General features: G+C 40.2%; 1 protein-coding gene across 4 annotated transcripts in view; it reads right to left on the reverse strand.

Moving 5' to 3' along the window:
• LOC149146420 (histidinol-phosphate aminotransferase, chloroplastic-like) overlaps positions 1-19,362 on the reverse strand; it is a 121,786-nt gene extending 102,424 nt beyond the window's left edge. For 2 of the 4 annotated variants that reach the window (XM_089447568.1, XM_089447566.1), the window contains exon 1: positions 18,721-19,361. The gene's annotated coding sequence lies outside the window, so the exon portion shown is untranslated. Of the gene's footprint in view, positions 1-18,643 lie in introns of all 4 variants that reach the window. The other 2 variants (XM_089447567.1, XM_089447569.1) reach the window with 2 other exon arrangements.
• Positions 19,363-19,855: the final 493 nt, after the last annotated feature.

Genomic DNA, 19,855 nt, shown 5'->3' on the forward strand with positions numbered 1-19,855 from the left:
CCGCACACATCTGAATGAATTGGCTCCAAAATTCGTTTGGCTCCGTTGTCGTGACTATTACCCACCACTAGTGGGTGACAACCCATAGGAGAATTTTTCTCCTAGATTTGACTTCAGTCGGCAATCAGCAACCCTTTGGAGCCACCAGATAGCTCGATGTGCCACCATTCAACGCCACCTTAGCCAACCATTATGTGCCCTCGCCCCATCTATTCTGATCATATTTTTGAAGGTAGGTCTTCCAACCCTGAAGGTATCACTTTTCATTATGCAATTGGGTATTCTTGCTTGCTTTTTTTTGGACACATTTGGAAATGGATTAGTGGGGGGAATTTGGCAGAAAGAACGGGCTTGGTCTGTATCCTTGTTCCCTTGTCCCAACTTGGTGGTTCATCTTGTATCCTAGTCTCGTGGGATCTCCTCTATTGGCTACTAGATTTAGGAGTAGCACTACGTGGGAAACCCCAATCTTGGTTGTGTGGTCCCACTTCCCAACATCATATATATCACTCCCCTCCAAACCGAGAATTAGGTCCACAAGGAGTTAGCCTCCCCTCCCCTTGTCCACACTTTGGGTCGGGCTTGGAACGATGCCCCAGAGATTGATGCAGCTGAAAATAAAGTTAAAAGCATAATTTTGCCACTTACAACAGGAAATGTACCATAAAATGCAAAAGATGGTCAGGACATACAAATTTAGCCCATGGGCAAAAGCCAAACATGAGCTCTACCCCATATCATTATGGCCATCATCTTGGTTCCTAGAGCTCCTATGTGTGCCCCCTGCATCATTAAGGAACCCATGATTGTCCCAACCTCTAGAGGGCGATGAATTGCCCAACCTTAAGGGGCTATTCACTGTTTTATCATATGCATCATGCTCTCATTCCCTAGAGCCCCGAGCAGTTAAAAGAAAGAAAAATCAACAAAAAGTAAAAGGCATATGAAGGGTGGAAAAACAAAGGTCGAGGTAACTCATATACCACGATTGCTCTCTCCTACATCTATACACCCATGTGTGGGCTTCCCTCATTCTAGCTACCCTTGTACCATGGCATGTGGCTTGGAGCCTTTCCCTCCTACCCCACTTCGTTCCACCATTATTTCACATAACACCTGCCATTTGACGGATGTATCATGGACCTGTCAATCCCTTAGAGGTTGAAACCACCTAATAGGGTCCTTTATTAACCTCCCTCATGAGCTTGGGAACACCTGTACACTCTAAAGCCTACTTGGAAGGGCATGTCATTATCAAGTGTCCACTTAGGCCCTTGAATTGCAAGCTTATTTACTCAATTGCTCTAGTGAATTGTTGTACTGGAAGGTGAGGAGATGCATTGGATCCTATACAGGATTGCAGGTGGGTCTTCGTCTGGGGCTTGGCCTCCCTATACAAGATCCAAGCCCTCTAGGGGGTCATGATGGCACTTGTAGCGTGAGCATTGAGAGCCATAGGCCTCCACCACAGCAGAGCATTGATTGCCATGCCATAGTTGTCAATTTTAACAAAGAAGCATTGGAACTTGCTTGAGGAGCGCTAGTGCCTTAAGAGTCTTGCTTGTTGACACCACCTTGGATTTCGACATGTGTCATTTTCGGTGGAGCTTTTTGCATGTGTGAGCATTCTTGTTAGAGAAAGGTTGCTTGTAAGGGCTTAGGTGCACTTTATATTGTTGGCTTCCCTTACCTCTCATATAAATAAAGAAAAGAGAGAGAGTTTTCATCATCCATTCAATCATTTTTCATCTTGTTTAAGAGATGTAAGGAGTAGAGTGCACCTATTTCTCTCTTCTTGTACTCTTTTTTAATGTATTCTCTCTCTCTATCTTGAGGACTAGGGTTTTGGAGAATTCAAGTGAAATTCTAGGGTTTGAGTTTTAACCTAAGGAGGCAAAGTAAACTAGAATTTGATAAAACCCTAAAAGAGGAAGAAGATGAGGAGGAAAAAAGAAGGAAACACCTTACACTTGTGGGAGACAAGTGTTGAAGCCAAGGAGGATTTGATTTTGATGATGCTTGTTTGTTGGAGATCTTTGGTGGTGGCTAGGGTTTTCTTAGTTTTCCCTATCTAGGGAGGGCTTGACGATTGTATGAGCTTTATGATAAGGTTGTGATATGTACATATACTTCATTCTGTTAGGATATTCCGACACATAGGAAATAGTTAAGTATAACTTGGTCTAGTATAGAGTTAGGTAAAGTGTGTTTCTTTACTATGTACATTTTGTAACTTACAATCCGACAGTCACGATATGTAGTGATCCGACGATTCATTCTCTCCTCGGTATTATCGACACTTGATCTGTGGCTTAACACCCGATTGGTCCATGATCTCTATTTAAAGAGCATGGAGGGTCATTTGTAGGTTAACCGTCCATGAGAGAAGCTTATGTAAATTTTCATTCTTTTATTAATAAATTGCCTGAAGTGGCCGCGTTGGCTCAGGCCGTGGATTGTTTCCCTCTTTGAGGGTTTTAACCATGTCAAAAGTACTGGTGTATTGATCTGTGATCTATTTGTGAGCGATGTCCTTTGGTGTTCTGTCTGAGGAACTTACCCTGTAAATTCCTACATGGTATCAGAGCTATTTGAGGGTCGCGTCCGTTGGTGATCCAAATCTGAAGCCGGTAGAACTGCATCCGACTACCGTTTCCTAGATCTACTGTTTTTGACTGCTTTCGGGCCGAGAGGACTGCTCTGTTGTGTTGGGAGCATATGTTCCAGTGAGGAACCCTTTTCGTTTCACGCAAAAAGGTTTCCGTAGCCCTAGCTGCGTCATTTTTAAGATCTGGAGGTATACAGTGTTTATTTGCAGTTTATAGTTATTTTTTCTCTGTTTATTTCGGTTTCGGTTTATTTAGATTTTTTTTATTACCGGATCTATACCTTTCATTCCTACGTATGCTCTTTGCCCCGCGACTCTGTGCGATCTGGGCAAATTAGAAACAGAAAGGAAGGATTTTTCTCATGTGTATGCTCTTTTCAGCTGCGCCTTAGTGTGATCTCGGAAAATCAGAAACATTGAGGAAAATATTTAGTTTCCGGCTAAAGCTAACTTCGAGCCGCAAGGTTCGTTTTTTTTGTATGTCCGTGTTGGGTTTTTTGTTTTTTGTTTTGTAGGGAAAAAGAGCTTTTTCAAAGCAAGCACGCAACCCAAAGCTTCAACCCCCCCTCTCTCTCTCTCTCAAACTTTTTGTATAGCTCACTTGGTTCAAAGCTAATTTATGAGAGTAGAGGTCTTGAGTTCAAGTCTCCTTTTTGTGGGGGCGGATTTTTCATTTCCGCACATTCCCGCACTTCGTCGGCGACTTCATCAAATTTTCTTCAAAAAGCCATAACTTCTTCATCCGGAAGCCGTTTTCAGAACCGTTTTTTTTTTAAACAGCCTAATTTTTCGAGATCTTTCCATTGCAACACTTAGTTTCAGCATCTATAGCTTCAGTTTCTGTTAAAATGGAAAGTCCATGCCAAGTTATTCTTGACAGCACCAACTACTTCCAATGGTGGTCCTACATTGTGGATTTACTTAGAAGTAAAGGTCTCTACAGAATAGCCACAGGCCAAGAAACCAAACCGAAAGATGAAGATAAGGCAACTAAATGGGAAAATAGGCAAGATCAAGCACGTGGGTTGATAGGGATGTCTATTTCTCCAGATCTTAGATTCCATATTGCAGAACTTGATACTCTTGATGAAGCATTGAAACAGATTACTAAAGTTTTTGGAATAAAAAATGAACTTAGAGCCCATCAACTTGAAAATGAGTTGCTTACATTGGACCCCAATAATTTTTCTTGCATTGAAGATTTTTTGTCCAAGTTCAAGACCCTTAGACTTCTCTTGGAAGGTGTTAAGGTTAAGAAAGAAGATAGTAACCTTATCTATTCCATTCTTACTAAGTTGGGACCAGCCTACTCTGTGTTTGTTTCCACCTTCCATTCTACAAGAGAAGCCTTCATTTCTCAAGGACAAGACTACAAGTCCCCTTCCTTTGATTCTTTTTGTGATTCTTTAATAAGAGAACAAGAAAAACTCTTACACCTTGGTCTTCTTAATCTTGGAAACTCTTCTAAGAAAGCGTTAGCCGCCCAGCAGCAACCAAATCCAAAGAATCCTAAGAAGTTGTATCCTAAAAGGAATGGTCCTAAACCAAACAAGGGTCCTAAGCAATCTCAGCCTCAAAATGAAAAATCATTTCAACAAAATGATAAGACAAATAAAAACAAAGGGAAGAAGACTGATAGACATTGCAACTTTTGTAATCGATATGGCCACTTAGAATCCAAATGCTTTAAGAAGATGGAAGCCTTGGAAGCGGCAATGAAGAAGCATAACATCCATTTGCAGCACTCTTCAACTTCAACTTCATCTTCAAGAATGGCACTTTCTGCATGTGGTTCTCAAGCATCTCGGTCTGGCTATGCACTAAATGTATCTTCTTCTTCTCATTATCATGAGTGGCTCATTGATTCTGGAGCTTCTTATCACATGGCCAAAAACAAAGCCATGTTTTCTTCTTTAAATGATTGTAACACCAAAAATATATATGTTGGTGATGATAGATCTCTTAGTGTTGTAGGGACTGGAACTGTTCATCTAGACAATGGTCAGTTTAATGATGTATTATGTGTTCCAACCTTATTCTGCAACCTTCTATCTATATATCAGATAACTCATTCAGGTGAAGGTAAAATCGTTGAATTTTCACTTCACGATGTTGTAATTAAGGACCTAAGAGATCCTAGACAGATTTTAGCTACTGGCATTGCTGATGATTCTACAAGGTTGTATAAGTTTCACAACTTTGGGTCATCAAATCTTCCCTCAGTATTTGTTGCTCATAATGATGAAGTGAGCAAACTTTGGCATGAGCGATTTGGTCACTTAAACTATCGCTCTCTTCGGAATCTATGTAAAGAAAATATGGTGACAGGTCTTCCTATGGTATCTTGCAGAGATGGTGTTTGTTCCGGATGTGTACTCGGAAAACATCATCGGGACAGTTTTGAAAAACGTGCCTCTTGGCACACCTCAGCCCCTTTACAGCTCGTGCATAGTGATTTATGTGGTCCACTTCCAGTTGTTTCATTCTCTGGCTACAAGTATTTCTTAACTTTCATTGATGATTTCTCCAGACGCACTTGGGTATACTTCTTAAAACTCAAGAGTGAAGTATTTAACATGTTCTTGGCCTTTAAGGCCTTTGTTGAAAAACAATCTGGACATCAAATTCTTAAGCTAAGATCTGATAATGGCGGAGAATATGCTAACAACAAATTCATCAACTTTTGCAATGAGAATGGAATTCAAATGCAACATACTGTTCCATATACTCCACAACAAAATGGTGTAGCTGAAAGGAAGAATCGCACCTTAAAGGAAATGGCTAATTGTATGCTTCAATCTAAAGGACTTAGTCTTAATTATTGGGCAGAAGCAATTAACTGTGCAAATTACATAATAAATCGCACTCCTACTAAGGTTTTAAAGAATATCACTCCAGAAGAAGCATGGAGCTCAATCAAACCAGATGTAAGTCACTTTCGTGTTTTTGGAAGTGAAGCATGGGCCCATATTCCAGATGAGAAACATAAAGCTTTAGAACCTAAGAGTGAAAAATGTATTTTTGTTGGATATTCTGAAGATGTCAAAGGATATAGACATATTCCACTTAAGTCCAAAAATGTTATCATTAGAAGAGATGTAAAGTTTGCTGAAAATATATCGGCCTACAAGCCTAGTTCGGCGGATGTGCCACCTCTCCCTATCTCTTCTACTTTTGAAAATATTTCTTCTTTAGATGATGAAAGCGAGGATGAAAATCCTCCCCCACCTTCTCAGGATCCTCCTTCGGCTCCTCAGCTTCCAAAATGGGTCCGTGCTACTCGGGATGCAGCAGGTGATCTTGTCGGTGATCCTACAGATCAACGACGTACACGTTCTCAGTTTGATAGAGCCTCTTCCTTACTAGCTCAAGCTTCAGTGAATTATGATCCTGACACCTTTGCAGAAGCTTCAGGCCATCCAGATTGGGAAGCAGCTATGAATGAAGAATATCATTCATTATTGGCAAATGATACATGGGATCTTGTTCCTCTACCAAAGGGACAAAAACTTGTTAGATGCAAATGGGTTTATAGAACCAAGTATGGACCAGATGGGAAAGTTGATAAACATAAAGCTCGTCTTGTTGCTAAGGGTTTTTCACAAGTTGAAGGCATTGACTACACTAAAACCTTCTCCCCTGTTGCCAAAATGAACTCTATCCGCCTTGTTCTTTCCCTTGCTGCCTCTTTCAAATGGGAAGTCCATCAGATGGATGTTAAATCCGCCTTCTTGCATGGGGACTTGCATGAAGCAATCTATATGGAACAACCTATTGGCTTTATACAAACAGACTCCAGCCTTGTATGTCGGCTTAAGATATCCCTTTATGGTCTCAGCAAGCTCCTCGAGCTTGGTATGCCAAAATGGATAACTTTCTTTTAGAAAATGGCTATTCTAGGTGTCATTCCAACCTTATAAACCATGTGAAGACTAGCCTTAAAAGGAAGTTTGAAATGACAGACTTAGGACACTTACATTATTTTCTTGGTCTTCAAGTCTTGCAATCCAAGGAAGGTATTTGCCTTTCCCAGTCCAAGTATGCCTGTGATATTCTACGCCATTTTCACATGGAAGACTGTAAGCCAGCCCCTTCTCCCTTTCAGTCTGGAGTCAAACTTTCAGTCACTTGTACTTCTGCTGAAGTTGATGCTACCTTATACCGTCAACTTGTAGGAAAACTTTTGTATCTAACCCATACTCGTCCTAACCTTTCCTTTGTTGTTGGCCTTGTTGCTCGGTTTATGCAAAACCCACTGAAAGTCATTGGAAAGCAGCTAAAAGAATACTTCGTTATGTTCGAGGTACAGTTCAGTTTGGGATTCATTACAGTGCCGAAGAATCTCCTCTATTGGTTGGTTTCACTGATTCCAATTGGGCTGGTGACCCTGATGATCGGAAGTCTACTGCAGGTTATGTGTTCACTCTTGGTTCAGGACCTATTACATGGGCTTGCAAGAAACAAGGTGCCATTTCTCTTTCTTCAGCAGAAGCAGAGTATCGTGGTGCCGCAGAAGCTAGTAAGGAAGCCTTGTGGCTTCGTCAGATCCTGTCAGAGTTTGGCTTTCAGCAGCAGCATCCGACTACACTTTGGTGTGATAATCAAAGTGCCATTCAACTATGCAAAGATCTAGTCCAACATCAGCACAGCAAACACATTGAACTACACATGCACTTCATCAGAAAGCTCATCCACGACCATGTTCTTGAAGTGCAATATTGTTCAACAGATGATCAAGTTGCAGACATCTTTACAAAGGCTCTCACAGAGGCGAAGTTCACTAAACTTCGATTTATGGTTGGAGTTCAGGAAGTTGTCACTAAGGGGGGATAGGCTCTAGTGCCTCCTTCCTTCTCCTATTGTGTCATATTTGTAAATCCTTCAATCCTATCCCAAGTTGTTCTTAAGGGGGGATGTTAGGATATTCCGACACATAGGAAATAGTTAAGTATAACTTGGTCTAGTATAGAGTTAGGTAAAGTGTGTTTCTTTACTATGTACATTTTGTAACTTACAATCCGATAGTCACGATATGTAGTGATCCAACGGTTCATTCTCTCCTCGATATTATCGACACTTGATCCGTGGCTTAACACCCGATTGGTCCATGATCTCTATTTAAAGAGCATGGAGGGTCATTTGTAGGTTAACTGTCCATGAGAGAAGCTTATGTAAATTTTCATTCTTTTATTAATAAATTGCCTGAAGTGGCCGCGTTGGCTCAGGCCGTGGACTGTTTCCCTCTTTGAGGGTTTTAACCACATCAAAAGTATTTGTGTATTGATCTGTGATCTGTTTGTGAGCGGTGTCCTTTGGTGTTCTGTCTGAGGAACTTACCCTGTAAATTCCTACACATTCCTATATAGAGAGAGAGAAAGAGAGAGAGAGATTCCAGTTGTCCAATACTTGTGCAATTGCAGATTTGTTTTTGTAGCTATCATTGCCTTCTTGATTAAGTAGTTTCCAACATTCATTGTTCGTGCTGATTTGACACATTTATGGGTTGAAGGCATTAAAGTGATCTTATATAATTGGGAGATAAGAGAGGAAATTTTATACTATAAAATTGTTGTAATTAAATTGATTTTAGATATGGTTTATGCTTGGAAACCCTAAAGGCTGAAACTTGTTGGCATATGTTTGGTATCTTTTATCTTGGGCTGCTTAGTGTATTAGGTTGAAGTGACATAAAATATTGTACACCGGTTGCCACTGTAAATCAATATTTCTGATCAGCCCTACGGCTGAAGTTCACAAGGACTAGATATGAAGACCTCATTGTAAGACAAAATTTCTGTTTTGCATTAAAGTGAGAGAAAGCAAAAATTCTACATAGGTGATGCACCCATCTATGAAGGTTGAAGAAAGCGCATATGGTACTCCAGGATTGATGGGTACCTACTTAATTTGGGTTTCACCAGGGCTGTTGTAGATCCTAATCTTTATTATTTGACAAATCTGATCTGATCATTCCATGGTGCAAGATGAAGTCGACCCACGAGTTTGATATGAGGACATTGGACTTATGCACTATTTTCTAGTATAGAAGTTTGGCATGGCATAGGTGAGGTCTTCCTTGGACAGGGGAAGCATATAATCAAGATTTTGAGAAAAATTTAGATACTAGATTGTAAACCGTTGGCCACTCCTATGGTTCCAAATCCAAAGTTACATTCTGATTTAGATTTAGATATGCTAGAATCTAAATCCTTCATTATACAGGCAGTTGATTGGTTCCCTTATGTACCTTGTTAATATCTGGCATGATATATGCTTGGCAGTGATTACATTGAACCAATGCATGGTTGAACCCAGACATATTCATTGCAGAGCATGTGCTCCAATACTTGAAGGGCACAATTCAATACGGCTTGAAGACTTGGTTTGGTAGCAAAAACTTTCCTCGGAAGAAAGGATTCTTAAAGTTTACCTGTGTTGCTCAAATCATGTTCTGACTTCAGCAGAGATGCACCAACAGATCCATTGTCTTCATTTCCTATGCACAGCAAAGTTCAGTATTAATGAGGGCATAGCAGCAGCAGCAGCAACAACAGGGAGATGCCTTAATGAGGATGTGAGGGCATAGTTCTGTAAAGAGATAGAGGGTGCACACATGCCTCCAGCACACATGTGCCAATGTTAAGTCGTTCCAGTTTATATGTCGCTCAGAATTAGAAAGTGCCTTCTCTATTTCAGGTTGCTTTTCCAGTTTTAGCTAGAGTGTGTATGAGCTATAAAATGGTTCCATTCTTAGACCAGGCATAAGATCCCAAGATTAGAAGGGGGCAAACTGCATGAAGTTTTGTCATATTCCAGTCTAGCTGTAGTCATTTGCGAGTCTAACACATGCATTCATGCATGCTGGGCACTCTAACATAGACACCTAGGGTTAGGGAGTTACCTTGTAAACCCTGGCTTTCTTATTATATAAAAGGGAGAGACAATCTTCACTGTTTTGATATACATGCTCAAGGTTTTAGAGAGACTGTATTGTACAGCTTCCTTTTCCAATTCAGAGAACGCAAATGTGATTGAGTGTTGCAGAATCCTAGTGCTTGTTGCTCATATTCATCGATTACCCATGTGTTTTTAGATTTAGCATTCATACTAACAGTTTTGAGAGTTTTCAATTTTAAGCTGTATCTAGGTTGTAGGGCTACTTATCATGAATTAGAAATCTAGCAAAGAACACCATCATTAAAAGTGATTGGCTCTAGGACCAGTGCATTAAGGTACAAGTATTGATACTTTGAAAGCTATTGACCAATGCCAATGCATCAGACATTAGCCATTGACCAACATCGGGACACTTCTAACCTGAGTACTGAACATGCATGCGACACTTGCCCTCACCGAGTCACGTGTCACATGTGACACTCTGATCACGAATGTCCGAGCATCTAGTTGCCTAACATGGGACACATGTCATAAATGACAGTGTCGTGTGACTAAGGTAGCAAGTATTTTGGACTTAACAAACATTAAACAAACACACGGGAAAAAATATACAAAGAAAAACTGAATGGAAACTGAATGAATACACAGCAAGAACACACAAAAGTTACGTGGTAAAACCTTGACAATGTGTCAAGAAAACCTCGATGGGGCAAGGGATTGGAAACATATTAATCAAAGATTATTCTCCATCGTTACAAGCCTCTAGGGAAATCCCAATTAAAATGGGCTACTTCGTTACATAACTCCTCGTTATACAACTGACCAGCCGGTAAAAACCAAATTTACCCATAATTCTCGTTATACAATTGACTGACTGGTAAAAACCAAATTTACCCATAATTACATTATTTACATCAATTGTTGTCATTCTTTCAACAATCTCCACCTTGACAACAATTTTCCTAATCCCTTGCCCATGCCCATTCATCATCTCTTCTGCAAGCCAAGAGAAGCCAAACACCATCGAAGCTTCTCTACTGTAATTGGCTTCGTGAATATGTCTGCACGATTCTCCCGTGTATGGACCTTCTTGAGAGCTACTTTGCCACCATCGATCACATGTCTCACAAAATGATACCTTACATCAATGTGCTTGGTCTTGCTATGATAAGCTGGATTTGTAGCCAAATGAATAGCACTCTGACTGTCACATAACACATTCACTTTCTCCTGCGTCCTTCCAATCTCATCAAGTAGACATTTTAACCAGATTGCTTCTTTACTGGCATCTGAAGTAGCTATATACTCTGCTTTGGTAGTGGACAAAGCAATTGTTTCTTGAAGCTTTGACATCCAGCTAATTGCTCCACCTGCAAGAGTAAAGACATAACCTGTAGTAGATCTCCTTTTGTCCAAATCACCTGCATAATTAGCATCCACATATCCGCAGACTGATCCTTCACTACCGTTAAAGATGATGCAATGGTCACTTGTGCCTCTCAAATATCGAAGCACCCATTTCACTACTCGCCAATGTTCTTCTCCTGGATTTGCCATGAACCTGCTGACAACTCCAACTGCATGTGAAATGTCAGGCCTTGTAGATACCATCGCATACATTAAGTTGCCTACCACATTTGCATATGGTACACGAGACATATACTTCTTTTCTTCATCAATTCTAGGACTCAAAACCAAAGAAAGTTTAAAATGGGAAGCTAATAGAACATTAACAGGTTTCACATTGTTCATACCGAACTTTTCAAGTGCTCTTTCCACATACTTCTGCTGTGATAGCCAAAGCTTTCCATTTTTCCCGTCTCTGTGTATCTCCATGGCCAAGATATGTTTTGCCACTCCAAGATCCTTCATACCAAACGTCCTAGAGAGCTTAGCCTTTAACCTGTTGATCTCTTCCATGCTTTTGCTCGCAATAAGCATATCATCAACATACAAAACCAAGATAACAAATATGCCACTGAAACTCCTGAAATATACACAATGATCATACTCACTTCTAGTAAAGCTCTGGCTTACCATGAAAGAGTCAAACTTCTTGTACCATTGCATGGGAGACTGCCTCGGGCCATACAATGATTTCCTAAGCTTGTAAACTAATCTTCTACTGCGACCTTGTACAAAACCTTCCAGTTGTTCGATATAAATCGCTTCATCCAAATCTCCATGAAGAAAGATTGTTTTAACATCTAACTGTTTTAACTCAAGATCAAGTAATGCAGTTAGTGCCAACACAGTACGAATAGAAACAAGTTTTACAACTAGTGAAAAAATCTCATGAAAGTCAATACCTTCAACCTGAGAATACCCTTTTGCTACCAGCCTCGCCTTATACCTCTTGATACTGCCATCAGCATTTTGCTTCAATTTGAAGATCCATTTGCATCCAACAACACTTCTCCCTTCAGGAAGTTCTACAAGATCCCAGGTTTTGTTCTTGGCTAAGGAATCCATTTCTTCGTCCATAGCCCTTTTCCACTTTTCGCTATCTACATCATCCACTGCTTCCTGATAACAAGAAGGTTCCCCATCTTCAGTAATCAATGCAATAGATGAAGCAGAATCTTCATACCTTTTGGGTGTTTTTCTTTCCCTTGTAGACCTTCTTAGAGTGACTGGTTGTTGAACTGGTTCTGGAACTTCAACAGTTTCCTTTGCATCTTCTTCACCTTTTTCTTCAGAAGTCTCTCCTTCCTTTCGACTTTCTGAAAAAGGTTTAGCCTCCAACTGAATTTGTTGATTTTGACGATACCTGTTCCTATTCAACTTTTTCAACATCTGATTTTAGAAGAGAAGATTCATCAAACGTTACATCTCTACTAATGACTATCTTCCACGAAGAAGGATCCCACAACCTGTATCCTTTCACCGCATAGTCATACCCAACAAAGACATAACATTTTGCTTTTGGGTCTAACTTTGAACGTTGATTCTTTGGAATAAGAGCATCACAACCAAAAATCCTTAAATGTGAATAATCACAAGATTGACCCGACCAAACTTCTTCAGGAATTTTACAATTAATGGCAACTGAAGGTGATCTGTTAACTAAATAACAAGTAGTAGATATTGCTTCTGCCCACAACTCCTTTTGCAGGTTAGCATTGTTGATCATGCTTTTGGCTCTTTCCATAAGAGTCTGATTCATACGTTCAGCAACGCCATTTTGCTGAGGAGTATAAACAACAGTTTTATGTCTAACAATCCCTTCATCCTTACAGTATTGTTCAAATTCTAGGGAAGTAAATTCACCGCCATTGTCAGTTCTTAAACATTTAATTGATTTGTCTGTTTTCTTTTCCACCATAGCTTTAAATTGTTTAAAAACATTAAATACATCAGCTTTCTTTTTCAACATATAGACCCAGACTTTCTGGGAGAAATCATCAATAAATGTTAAGAAGTATAATGCACCTCCATAAGATACAGTAGGAGATGGTCCCCAAAGATCAGAATGGATATAGTCCAAAATTTCTTTACTATTATGACTTCCAATTTTAAATTTCTATTTACATTGTTTACCATATACACAATGTTTACAAAAATCCAACTTCAAGGATTTCAAATCAAGAAGCAACTTGTAATTCATCAATACCTGAAGACCCTTCTCGCTCATGTGACCCAGTCGTTGATGCCATAGGCGAGTACCTTCTTCTGCCTTCTTTGATACAGTCGTTGCCTCACTAACCTGAGTACTTCCTTTGAGTCTGTAAATATTTTCGATCTTTTCTGCCTTCATAACAACCAGGGCGCCTTTTGAAACTTTTACCATTCCATTCTGACCTGTAAACTTGTAACCTTCCGAGTCCAACTGATCCGGATTTAAACAAGAACACAACAAATTATAGATATAACCATAAATACAGAAATGCAGCAGAAATAACACTTCATTTCATTAATGTCAAACACTGAAGTATGCTTACAAACAAAATGGAAATAAGACTAGCTCGGGCAATGGTAGCTTATCTCTGAGAAGAGATGTAGTGGCTACATGCCTCTGAACTGAGTTACAATGAGGCTCAAGGGCCTTTTTATTATTGAACAATAAGAGAAAACACTAAACAACCAAAACCCTAACCCGAGGAGATGTAACACCAAGAGTTTATGGGCCCCGTTGGGGTTAGTTGCGCAACCAACTTCCCACGGTCGTAACTTGGTCATATTATCTTTGTTCGATGCATATGATACCCGTTGGAAAGATCTCTCCGAGGACTACAGTGATCGATGCGATTGTCATAGCAATCGTCGAGCAAAATTGCCAAAAAAACGTCGTTTAGGGCCTTAAAATGGCTCCGGAAGTTCAAAACCCGAAAAAACTGCCAAAAATAGTAAATTGTGCTACAATTAAGGAAACTAAAAACTGAAAGAAACAATGGTGAGCGTCCAAGTGGAATAGACAAGTGGCCACCAATATCCACCTGGATCAATACTCCCCCCTTACGAAGACATGGTCCCCATTGCGTTGAGTTCCTCCATGAGATGAGGAAACTTCTGCTGAACTTGATCCCTAGTGAGCCATTTGCCTTGGTGAAGGAGTTGGTCTGCTTTGACAACTCGATATAGCTGTATCCTTTGTTGTCGAGTGTTCTTGATCTCTGTGTCCATGATCTGATCAGTTGTGGCTTGTTCCATGCAGTCTGAGTTGAGCTTTGTTGGTGTGAGCTGTTCTGCAATGTCAGGTGTGTCCAACAATGGTGGACAGTGTGGCCGAAGCAATCTACATTGAACACTGGGTGCAAGTCAAGGAATGGGGGAATGTTGTGCCCCAAAGCATTGTTTCCCACAACCTTGGTAATGGTGTAAGGACCATATCGAAGTGGTTTGAGCTTCCGATGGGCTCTTGTAAGGCGTTCTTTCTGTAAATGCAACCAGACTTTGTCGCCCACCTGAAACTTGTGTGGCACCTGATGTTGATCATGTTGCTGCTTGTACTTGGCATTTTCCACAATGGAGCGGCGATATATTAGCCCATTGGGTAGAGGTGCTCCGGGAGTCAGATCGAACGAATGTTTGACTTGACAGTGCAACGGTACCCCTGTGGGTGAGGAGAAGATGTCCTTGTATTCTTTCATGACCATATCCACCTGCTTTTGCTACGTGGAGGAACCCTTCTCGGGGGCCATGGATGTGGCTACGATCTTCCCCTTACTTTGAGAGCGAACTAGAAAGAAAATAAATTTCCTAGTCTGGAAGATGATCTTACTGCATTTCTTAGCAAAGATCAAAGAGGTGGCGATAGGTGGGGCTACCTCTGGTATCCTGTATAATGTATTACCCAAAGAAATAATCACAGAGCGAAATCTAGACTCATATACAGCATGTCACTTCAACAAGTATGGTTGTCCTAATAATACATCACAAACGTCGAGAGGAGCAACATCACACAATACCTCATCTGTGAAAGGCTTGATTTTGTAGGAAAGGCGGCACTGTTGGCTAAATCGGAGATCTCATCCTTGGTGAAGCCACCCGATGTTGTACGGCTACGGGTGTGGTATGGTTAGTAGGCCCAGTCGCTTCACAACCTCTACTGAAATAAGGTTCTTTTGGCTGCCACTGTCGACAATGAATTGCAGCGTTGAACCCTTCACCCACATTTGTGAGTGGAAAAGATGCTCCCCTTCCTTTGGATCTTCAGGCTCATTCTTTTGGATCTTAGCGGTGGCAACAGTGGCGTTGGGCTCCGCATCAATAATCAACTTCCCTTTGTCATTCCCCTTGTCGGGTTCTGACTCGAGGTAAGAACATGCATCTGATTCTGAAGCCTTCAACTCGGCCACCAGCGACTGCTTGGTCCAACACTCACTTGTGTTGTGAGTGGGGCTCTTATGGAACTCACACCACTTTCTTGTGTCCTTTGACTTCGTGGTGGTGTTCTTTTCTTGTAGCTTCAACAGGTTGTCTTGGGTCACCTCGCCTTGGCTTTGTCCTTTGTTCTTCAGATTCGCAGATCCAAAGTCTCGCTTCTTTTGTTTAAACTTCTGCTCGATCTTGACAGCGTATCGATACGCCGTGCCAAGCGAGGAGATGTCCAAGAACTCCATCTCGTCCTGGATGTACCTGTGTAGGCAATCGCGGTATTTGAGTACCAAATGCCGCTCAGAATCCTTGATACCCAACTTTGTGCGAAGGGTATGAAAAATATTGGTAAACTCCGGCACATCTTGGTCCCTTCCCTGCCGCAGCGTGGTCCACTTTATGTATTTATCCTCATAACTTCCGACAGGGTAGTACTGCTCCTTGATGGCATCCCGAAATGAATTCCAAGTGACTGCGGTTGAAAACAATGAGGTCGTACATTCATCCTTCTACTCGCAGTAGGTTTCCCACCAATCCTTGACGTGGTGGGCGACTTTGAGAAGTGCAAAAGTGATCTTTTCCCGACTGGAAAAATCATGAAAAGAAAAATATCCTTCTAGCAGATTTAACCATTTATCTACGGCATCTGCATCTATTTGACCCTCAAATATGGGAATGTCAAAGTTAACTTGTACCTTAAAAGGTGTGGCGCTTCCAGAGTAGCTGCTGGAAGTAGATGTGTCGCCCCTGGGTAGCCGCAGAAGGATCTAGGCAAAGTTGTCCATCATTGCGTTCCTTTATCGCTCGAGGGCTTCTTTGAGCAAGATTTTGATAGGATCTCCTGCCCCCTCGTCTTTCTTTTCGCCTGCCATGGGAGATCGTCAGGATTTGCGAGGCTAATCTTGCAGAGGTTCGACCAATTCAAGCCTTAACTCCTTATATCTCGACCTCATTGGGGACATGCAATGAAAAACAGAGAAAGAGCAATCCGCTCTGATACCACTGATCCGGATATAAACAAGAATGCAACAAATTATAGATATAACCATAAATACAGAGATGCAGCAGAAATAACACTTCATTTCATTAATGTTAAACATTGAAGTATGCTTACAAACAGAATGGAAATAAGACTAGCTCGGGCAACAGTAGCTTATCTCTGAGAAGAGATGTGGTCTGAACTAAGTTACAATGAGGCTCAAAGGCCTTTTTATTATTGAACAATAAGAGAAAACCCTAAACAACCAAAACCCTTATCCAAGAAGATGTAACACCAAAAGTGTATGGGCCACGTTGGGGTTAGTTGGGCAACCAACTTCCCAGCGTCGTAACTTGGTCATATTATCTTCGTTTGATGCATATGATACCTCGTTGGAAAGATCTCTCTGAGGACTACAACGGCCGACACGATTGCCATAACCATCGCCAAGCAAAATTGCCAAAAAAATGTCATTTAGGGCCTCAAAATGGCTCTAGAAGTTCAGGACCCGGAAAAAAAATAAAAATAAAAATAAAAAAAATAAATAAATAATAATAATAATAAATAAAAATAAATAAATAAAAATATAAATAAATAAATTTTTAAAAAAAATAAAAATAAAATAAAAATAAAAATAAAAAATAAATAAAAAAAAAAAATGCCAAAAATAGTAAATTGTGCTACAATTAAGGAAACTGAAAAACAGAAAGAAACAATGGTGAGGATCCAAGTGGAATAGGCGGGTGGCCACCAATATCCACCTGGATCACCAACACTCCCAAAGAAATCAATTTTTTCTCAATTCAGGTACATGTCTAACATCAGTTAATGTTCTAACTGTATCATCATACATTTTAATTTTGATATTTCCCATCCCAACAGTCTGACAAGATACATTATTTCCCATAAACACAAAACTACCATTCACAGTTTCATATGAAGTAAACCAATTTCTGTGCGGACTCATGTGATGAGAAGCACCAAAATCTAACAACCAATTATCATAATTCTGAGAGACATTACAAACAAGTAAAGCTTCATCTACCATACCCAATTTAGCAGATAAAACTTCATCAATCATACCTAACTCAACTTGATTTGCTTCCTTCTTTGGGTTTTCAGACTCCTTTCGTTTCCAACAATCTTTCTTGAGGTGTCCAATTTTGTTGCAATACCAGCATTTGGCTTTACACTTCTTGTTCTTTTATTCTTTTATTTTGATCCGAAGGAACTCCTTGATTTCTCCCCTCTTTCCTTTGACCAGCCTCTGGCTACCATGGCTTCTGGTGCAAAGGTTTCAATGTTGGACGTCCTCAGTACTTCTTCAGATAACAAAGCTCCCACAACTGTATCAAATTCCAAAGATTCAATTGTGCTCAAACTGATAGAAGTTACGAAGTGGTCCCATGACTCGGTGAGGGAACACAACAGGGTGATAAGTTTGTCTTCTTCCTGAAATTTAACTTCCATATTTGATAATTGGCAAATAAGTGTATTAAAAACATTTAAATGTTCTACAATTTTTGTACCCGCCTTCATCCGAAGACTGTACAATTGCCTTTTCAGATAAATTCTATTGGTTAAAAATTTGGTAATATACAACGTTTCCAGTGTTGCCCATAAACCTGATGTTGTTGTTTCTTCAACGATGTTGAAGAGAACTTTATCTGCAGGCACAACCTGATGGTACCGAGAGCTCGTGTATCCAAGTCCTCCCAATCCAAATCTGTCATGCCAACAGGTTTCTTTTTCACCCCATCTAAAGCTTTGTGTAACCCTTGTTGCAACAGCAAATCCCTATCTTTCAGTTTCCATAAAGCAAAATTGTTCTTGCAAGTGAATTTCTCCACCTTGAATTTAACATTCGTCATTTGTGTTCCTACAAATCCACCTACTAGGGTTTCCCTTTTGTTCAGCTAGGGTTTATAACAAAAAATCTCGTTTCCCTTCTTATTCCAATTTTCATGCTTAACAAACCCTACTCCATTTAACTTTCAAGAATTTCAAAAATTTGTGTTTCTTCTCCCTTCTTATTCCAATTTTCCTGCTTAACAAACCCTACTCCATTTAACTTTCAAAGAATTTCAAAGAATTTCAAAAAATGGTGTTTCTTCTCCCTTCTTATTCCAATTTTCCTGCTTAACAAACCCTACTCCATTTAACTTTCAAGAATTTCAAAAATTATGTTTCTTCTCAGGAAACAAAAAAAGGTTGGTTTTTCTTTCCTCCAATTAATGAAACCTTAAACCCTCCTTTTCAAAAATAAAAATCTAGAGTTCACTTCAATAACTCTGAACAATTTCTTTTCATCCAAAAAAAAAATTGCTGGAAAAATAAGTTACCCGGTGACTTGGCTGTTCACTTCAATAACTCTGAACAATTTTTTCATCAAAAAAAAATTGCTGGAAAAATAAGTTACCCGGTGACTTGGCTGTGTATGCTCCAAGCCGGCTCTGCGGCTCTAAAAATTTATTTTTTTTAAATCTCCCACCAGGCAGTCACTCTCGGCTAACGGCTCTGCAGCGGACAGCTCCAGCAAGCGGAAACAGCTCGTTCTTTGTCAGGGCCGGCTCTTAACAAGAGCTCTCTTCCTCTTCACGATGGCGGGAGGATCTTGCTCGTCCGGCTGGGGTTTCTGGCAGTGCGGGTTCCTCCAACTAGGCTGGCGGGCTCATAAACAGCGTTCTTTTTTTCACGCAGTTTCGAGGGCCCTTCTGTGCTGCTAAAAAAAATCAATGCCTCGATTCCCTTCTTGAATGGCCCTCACTCTCCAGCGGCAGCGGCAGGCGGCAGCAGCTCGGACTTTCTTTCCGTCTGACTTCAAACAGACCGAGACAAATTCTTCTGCTACTTTATTCTTCTGCGGCTTCCCCTTTCTCTCCGCGTGCAGGAGGACTCACACAGCATTGCTTCACGGCAGTCTCTTCATGGCAACAGCGTCATTCTCTGCGTTGATTTCCTTCAAACGACGGCTTCAGAAAACAGCGACTCAATATATTTGTATTTGCTGACAGCCGCTTCAAAAAACAAAAGGACGACTTTTGGCTGGACTAGAACTCAGTGCGGTTTTGAATTTATAATAATAATAATAATACTTTACCACCCTCACAACGAGGAGCCGATTTGCCTCACGGCTCTCATACCACTTGTTGGTATTTCGGTGATTAATCATTCAAACAAGCAAGGATAGTGATTAATCATTCAAACAAGTCAGGTATAAAACTGGTTAATCATTCAAACAAACGAGTAAGAAATGTATAAAACTGAGTTACAAATCTTTACAGTGTGTTATAGAAATTTTTATTGGGTAAAGAATTGGAAATCTTATTGAACAAATATGATTCTCTATTGTTATAAGTTTCTCGAGGAATCCTAATTAATATAGGATATTTAGCTTTCATTATATAAGGAATTGGAAATCGTATTGATCAAATATGATTCTTTATTGTTATAAGCCTTTCGGAACCGCAGTTAATATAGGCTATTTAACTCTCATTATGCAATTGACTAATCGGTAAAAAAAATAAATTTACTCATTATTACATTATTTACAT

Source organism: Pinus tabuliformis, chromosome X, assembly GCF_031772625.1.
Source record: "Pinus tabuliformis cultivar Carrire ecotype Pingquan chromosome X, CPIR1, whole genome shotgun sequence".
Lineage (NCBI taxonomy): Eukaryota > Viridiplantae > Streptophyta > Pinopsida > Pinales > Pinaceae > Pinus > Pinus tabuliformis.